Source organism: Leptonychotes weddellii, chromosome 3 (assembly GCF_054177405.1).
Source record: "Leptonychotes weddellii isolate Sample4059 chromosome 3, ASM5417740v2, whole genome shotgun sequence".
Lineage (NCBI taxonomy): Eukaryota > Metazoa > Chordata > Mammalia > Carnivora > Phocidae > Leptonychotes > Leptonychotes weddellii.
In genome coordinates this window covers 141,433,281-141,441,308 of record NC_138371.1, presented here as the reverse complement: position 1 = coordinate 141,441,308, position 8,028 = coordinate 141,433,281, and positions in this window count along the sequence as shown.

Sequence of the window (8,028 nt, the reverse complement as noted above, 5' to 3'; positions counted from 1 at the left end):
TATCTATAGTTTCTAAAAACAGTAAACATTAAATGTGCTAAATACAAGCGTATTAATGCCAGAGAAAAAGAAATATGTTGTATACACTTTCAATTTTGGGTTAGGAAGGCCTTTTGGTACCTGACGTACAAAACAGAATTTTTGAAGACAAATACTAATAAAATGGAATGCAAACGAATACTGAAAATGTATGTGGGTAAAAAAATGTATTTAAAAAGGCAATAATCATTCTGGGGGAAAATGTTGCAATGAATTGCTCACAAGAATTTAAATCATTAACATATAGTTAAGTCATATAAAAACATTTGTATATTTGTTCATATATAATTTACTTCAATAAAAATATATATCTACATATATTATATATCTACATATATGCACATACATCTGTCCACATAGAAAAAACAAAATCAGAAGTGCACACAATTAATAAAATAAATATAAAAGCCTAATAAACAAATAAAGATGACAGATTTTCATATATGCATTATTTATTATATTTTATTTAAATGAGTACATCATGTTAATAGAAGAATCAAGCTCTAGAACACCATGGTAAATATTGATAACATAAAAAAATATATTGATAACATATACCAAATTCATTATTATATACGCATGTGCAGCATCAGGTTCTGCAAGCCGTTGACATGGAGTGGCTATTCATTAAAATCTCTTCTAATAAATTTACAGTTTTCAGTGTGCAAGTCTTGTACTACTTTGATTGAATTTACCTCTAAGTATTTTATTATACTGATATTGTTGTAATGGCATTACTTTTAAATTTTTCATTTCATTTGTTACTGGTATACAGAAATATGATTAATTTTTGTATTTTAATCTTGTATCCTGAGACATTCCTAGTACAAGAGACTTATTAGTTCTAGTAATGAGGCAACTTTACAATTTTAGATATCCAGGGTCATGTTGTTTGTGAATAAAAACAGCTTTATTTCTTTCTTTCTGAATGATTTTTAATTGGTTTCTTCACTTTTTCTTTTTTTCCTCTATTGCATTGGGTAGAACCTCCAATGCAAAGTTGACCAGAAGTGACAGGAGTGAAATCCTTGCCTCATTCCCAATTTCAGAAGAGAAAATCATTCTTTCACCATCTATAGTAATCCTAATTATAGGTTTTTCCATTCCACTTTATCAAAAAAAGACAGTTCCCTTCTATTCTTTGTTGCAAATTTTTATTATGAATAGATTTTAGATTTCGTGAAATGATTTTTGTGCAGTGTTGAGATGGTCATGCATTTTGTCATTTGTATTATTAATACAATGTATTACATTAATTAATTTTTTTGAACATTAAAGTTATCCTCATTCCTGAGATAACATCATTTGATCATTTATATACATGGTCATATATCTAAAGAATGTGTATAACCTTTTTTATATATTGTTAGATAAAGTTTGATAATATTTTCTTTTATATTTTTCATTTATATTAATGATGGAAATTGATCTTTAGCTTTATCTTTTATATTTCTTTATCTGGTTCAGGGTAATACTGGCTTCTTAGAACAAGTTGAGATGCATTCTCTCCTCGTCTATTTACTGAAATAGTATATGAAGGATTTGTATCATTCCTTTTTTAAAATTTGATAGAATTCTCTAATGAAACCTGGCTTTTTTCTTTGTACAAAGGTTTTGTTTTTGTTTTAATGATGCAAACTCTGTTATAGGTCTATTCAGATTTTCTATTTTTTGCCAGTTTTGGTAATTTTTTTCTTTTGTGGAAATTTGGTGATTTCACGTAAGTTGTATAATTTGTTGACACCAAGTTAACAAACTCTGTTCCTTTATAATCCTTTTTATTTTTTTAAGATTATTAGTTACATCTCTACCTATATTTCTCATGTTGGTCATTTTTATCTTCTCTCTTTTTATACATCATCAGACTACCTAATTTGCCAGTTTTTTTTTACTCTTTCCAAAGATTAGATTTGTATTCACTGTTTTCTCTTTTTATTTTCTGCTGTTTCATTGATTTCTGCTCTAATTTTTATTATTTTCTTGGCTGTGCTTATTTTGTGGTTAGATTACTCTTTTTTGTAGTTTCTAAAATTGGATACTTGGGCTAATGATTTTATTTCTTTTCTAGCACAGACCTTTACAGTTATAAATGTCCCTCTAAATATTGCTTTAGCTACATCCCATAAATTTTGATGTGTTGTGCTTTTTATTGCATTCATCTCAAAATGCTTTCTAATTCTCTTTCTGACTTCTTCTTTGATACCTTGGTTATTTATGTTTTTTCTTAATTTACAAGTATTTGTAGATACACTTACAAATATAGCCCTTCAGTTGCTGATTTCTAATGCCATAAAGGTCAGACAACATACTGAGTTATTTCAATCTTTTAAAATTTTTTTTTTTTAAAGATTTTATTTATTTATTTGAAGAGAGAGATACAGCAAGAGAGGGAACACAAGCAGGGGGAGTGGCAGAGGGAGAAGCAGGCTTCCCGCCGAGCAGGGAGCCCGATGCGGGGCCCGATCCCAGGACCCTGGGATTATGACCTGAGCCGAAGGCAGACGCTTAACGACTGAGCCACCCAGGCGCCCCTCAATCTTTTAAAATTTATTGAGACTTGTTTTATGACCCAGTATTATGATTTATCATGGAGAATATTCCCTGTGCCCTGCAGAAAAATGTTCACTGAGCTGTTGATGTGTGCAGTGTTCTCTTCATATCAGATCAAGTTGACTAATTGTGCTGTTCAAGTCTCCTATACTCTTGCTGACTTTCTGTCCTGTTGTTCCATCCATTATTGAGAATGTAATATTGAACTCTCCAACTATCACTGCTAGATGGCCTATTTCTCCCTTCAATTTGGCCAATATTTGCTTCATGTATTCTGTAGTTCTGTTGTTAGTTGACAACGTGTTTGGAATTGCTATAACTTTCTGATAAATTTGTCATTTTATCATTATAATGTGTCATTCTTTGACTCTGATAGCTTTTCTCTTGAAATCTATTTTGTCTTATAATATTATAACCACTGCCGTTCTCCTATTGTTTGTTGAATACTGTATCTTTTTCCATCCTAAAACCTTCAATCTATTTATGTCTTTGAGTCTACATTGTGTCCCTTGCAAAAGTCAAAGAGTTGGATCTTGTGTCTGTTTTTATTTTATTTTATTTTATTTTATTTTATTTTATTTTATTTTATTTTATTTTATTTTATTTAGTAGGGTTCCCTCTTCCTTGTGGGTAAGGTATTTATTCCACTCAAGGTTTGAATATGACACGCTGTGCCTCTGGTCTTCCTTTTTTTTTTTTTAAGTTAAAAAAAATAGCTATTAATCATGTGCCGTATCCCTATAATGGCTGTGTCAGTTTTCTCTTGACTTCTTCAAGATTTTATTTTTGGTTTCAGTTTTCAACAGTTTGGTTATGCACTATCTAGATGTGAATTACTTTCTATTTATTACACCCATTTTCTTAAGCTTATTAGGTCTGCAGATTAATGTTTTTCATCAAATTTGGGTAGCTTTTGGTCATTATTTATTCAAATATTTTTTATTTTTCCTATCTTTTTTTAATTTTCTCATCTAGAGTATCCTGTTATTCATATGTTGACATACTTGATACTTTCTCTCAATTCTCTAATCTCTTTTCATTCCTTGTTTTATCCTTCTGTTTTTCAGATAAGACAACTTATCCTGATCCATCAAGTTCATTGATTATTTCTTCTGCCATCTTTAAATATGTTTTTTAAAAATTTTCATTTATGGTCCTTTTGAAGTAAATAATTTTCATTGGCTCAGTAATTTTTTTTCTTTGAGATTCTCATTTGATTTCTCATTGTCATTGTTTTCTTTAATTTTAACCAGTATATACTTTATTTCCTTGTACATGTTTATAATAGTTGTTTTAAAGTCTTTTCTAAATGGAATATAATGCCTAACCTGCTCCAAGACAAGTTCTGTTAGCTGCTAGTGGCTTTTACCTTGAGGATGTTACAAATCTCTTGTTTCTTTCCATGTCCAATAATTTTTGTTGAAAAGTAGACATTTTAGGTAATATGTATTAAAACTCTGAATTCTGATCCCCAGCAGGGGTGGCTGTGGTTGCTGTTGTTATTTTGTTTCATTGTTTAGCAGTTTGTATGGACTAATTCCATGATGCCTGTTTACCCTGGGATAGATAGCTGTCCATTTCTTTCAGTTTTAATTTTCTATTCTTGTGTGTGTGTGTGTGCGTGTGTGTATGTGTGTGTTTTAAGCCCCTTCCTTCCTAAGGGTAATTTCTTTTTTTTTTTTTTTAAAGATTTTATTTATTTATTTGACAGAGAAAGACACAGCGAGAGAGGGAACACAAGCAGGGGGAGTGGGAGAGGGAGAAGCAGGTTTCCCGCAGAGCAGGGAGCCCGATGTGGGACTCGATCCCAGGACCCTGGGATCATGACCTGAGCTGAAGGCAGTCGCTTAACCAACTGAGCCACCCAGGTGCCCCCTAAGGGTAATTTCTATGTCAGCTTTTTGCTTTTCCCCAGTTTCTCTTATGCCTCCTTTGCACGTGCATATGACCTCACACTCTGCAAGCATGTGTGGATTCCCAGGGCACTTTCTGTTCCCTTCAAAGTGTGCATGTAGACGGCAAGGATGTTTATGAGTCTCTCAAAATTACTGCAGCTTTTTCATGGTCCTCATTTCCCTCCTAACTTGCTGGTTAGTCTGCCGGTCTATTGCTTGTCCCAACCAGGATCGCAGCCTCAGGTTTGCTGAGGTATCAGTCTCCACATTTCATTCCACACAGAGATTTCAACTGTTTCTGACAAAGCCCAGAGGCATCTGTTGTTTTTTTTCCCCCCCACTCCCTGCTCCAAATCAGGCAACTCCTTACTGGTGGCAGAGCTGCTTATTTCCACTGCTTGCCCATATCTGCAAGAACTACTAAGCTGGCAGAGCTGGGACAATTGGAGCAACCCTCTGTTCTTATTTTCACCATATCATGCATGTATCTCACTGCTCTTGGTTGCAAATTCAGCTGAATTATTACCAGATTTTAATTTCCTTGAGTGTGATACCAGTGTACTAACATCATTGTGGGTATATAGTAGATATTTTATAACTATTAAAGGGAAATAATTCCAGTCATGATCATATGTATTAGGGTAACATTCTTGGTAAATTTAGCACAAGAAAGATTCAAAATTAAAATAGACAATAAAAAATGGTATTAATCATTTTTTAATAATTTGAAAAATACTTCCAGTAACTTCAAAAATTGTCCATACTCTAATATTTCACTCATTATAGCCATCTTTCTTTAAACAATAACAATTGAAATAAATTTAAATATAGCTTATTGCTAGACTTTATTCACATGAAAACCTTTATAAATATGCATCTTTCATTAACTATCATAACCGATAGTTAAACCTCATCTTACTTACCTTGAAGATTTTAGATACTCTCTGAATCATTAAAGGAATTTTACATTATAACCAGTAAATGTTATTTTTTAGTGCTTTCTTTTACACATTTATTGAAAATGACAAGAGATTTTATGTTAACACCAAATTAATCATAATATCTGACTAACTAGAATATTCAAATTCTTAAACATGCTGGATACTATGGGTAATTTGATTTGACTATTAAACTAATTTCCTACAAAATTGAGAATTTTCTAACTTAAGTCAGAATTTGTGAGCCTAGGTTTTGGTCATTACAATTATAATTTCATACCATACCAAGTGAGTATCTGAATTATTTGGTAAAACACAAGAGGGTAAATCATCTTAGGTATCATATATGAGATTCTCTTCTTGACTAAGAATGAGTTAATAAGTTAGAGTTCAGTTTCATACAGTATACACCTTAGAGAATCATGTGTAGAAAAAGACTTCCTTTTTACATTAGGACCTCATTTGATTATAGAATGAGCGCTAGGACATGAGTCAGTAAATGCCTGTATCCGTCACTAGAATCGTTGCTACTATTTTTAATCTAACAGTAACAAAATTGACTTTAAGTGGGAAGAATCCTATTTTCCCAGTGCATTAGAGGTTTAACATAGGCAAATTTTGCATATGCCTTGAGAATAACCAAACTGTTTAGCATAATAGACACAGAAGAATTTGTTTTACCCAGGAAGAAGGATAAAAAGTGGATGCTCAACCAGAGTGGAGATACTGGAGAGAATCCAAGGAAGAGTGGGTCTGGGCAGTGAATGAAAAAAAAAAGTAGAAGGTAGTCAAAAGAAACTCTAAAATCAGATACTATGGTCATCAAAATTATGGGAGACATTTATTTTGCTGTATTTTATTTTGTTTGTTTTGGCTTGTTTGGGTGTTACTTGTGTTACTTTTGCTATGTGCTATGTGATCTTCTCAAATGCCAACCAAAGAATTACTGAGTCAGAATCTTCCTTTAACTGGCATTTAACATGGTTTCCAGGTTATATTAAAGTAAATGGTATTTTCAAATAATTAGCATATATGATGATAGTTCATGTTTTCTTGAAGTGCATTTCCCTACCTTCCTACTTTTGGAATCATTTGGTCCAAGCCTATCATCTATCTTGGTCTCAAGGTGTCCTAATGTCAATTCCTGGTCAAGGCCTTGAATGAACATAGGTGTTTATTGGCAAATTGAGAGGGGGATCAGTAATTGTTACTCCATTGCACACACATTACCAAATTATATCTGTGTATGAAATTGATTAATTTATAGGAACTTGGAAATAGAAATAAATTGTCTAGGTGTAGAGTGTTTTTCCTGGCTGTGCTTCCTCTCCCATTTCTTTATTTCTCAACAATGTCCTTGATCCTTGTTAACAGAGCTGATTTAATTGAGCTCCTAATGGATCATATTTTTTTTTACTAAGATCTCCTGTGAACAAGGTTGAAACATACCTACACCTGCTAAAGAGGACAGACATCGTTTATATTTAACAATTGATGAAGACTTTTCTTACCCAGAGAGATTTATTATTAGTTCTTCTCAAAAGTTTAACATCTGTTTCACAAAGATTTGGTAGGCTCAGCTGTATTTCATTTCAGGCAAGGTAGTTCTGTCCAATTTGAGCAGCATTATCCAAGAACCAATGAAGAAAGGATCTTAAATTTCACATGACAAACATACATACCTGATTCTGAGAGATTCTGAAACAAGCAAATATATGTCAAAAAATTTTCTGTTTTGGGGTGCCTGGGTGGCTCAGTTGGTTGAGCGACTGCCTTCGGCTCAGGTCATGATCCTGGAGTCCCGGGATCGGGTCCCGCATCGGGGTCCCTGCTCGGCAGGGAGTCTGCTTCTCCCTCTGACCTTCCTCCCTCTCATGCTCTCTGTCTCTCATTCTCTCTCTCTCAAATAAATAAATAAAATCTTTAAAAAAAAAATTTTTTTCTGTTTGAAGGTTGAAGCATGGGGCATGGAGTAGCCATGCCATGATAATTTATCTTGTGACTTTAAAACTCATTTGTTAAAATAAGTTTGAATTTTGGAGAAAAAAATGACCTCACACTTAGGATTATTCGATGAGTTTAGATTTAAATTATATTATGATTAACTTTTTGAGCAAAATTGGCTGTAAGATTACCTCTGATGTATTTCCACTTGCACAAAAAAGCTGAGTTGTAGATTATGACATTAAATATATAACTGTGATCAGGTTATACAGGGAACTCCTCAGATTCCGCCATTTCTTTGTGATGATGTTGGTTAATACCTGTATTACTGTTCAGAAATTTCTATTTCTCCAACTTTCCGCTAGGGAAAAACATCTACATTGCATGCTCTATACTATATCAAGAAAATTTAACACAATATCTAATGCAGAATATATTTGCAACACAGAAGCTTGCACACTATGATTCTAAAGGGATACGGACTAACTAGAAATGGTAACAAATTATCTAAAGGTCACCTTTATAAAACTCTTCTGGGATCCACCCAATATTACTGAGTAAGTTTTTGATACTAACATTTTGGAATCTCTCTTTGCCAAACACAACTGTTGAATCACATGTACACTAAAGTTCAAGAACACCCGACTTAGAATCACTGAAAT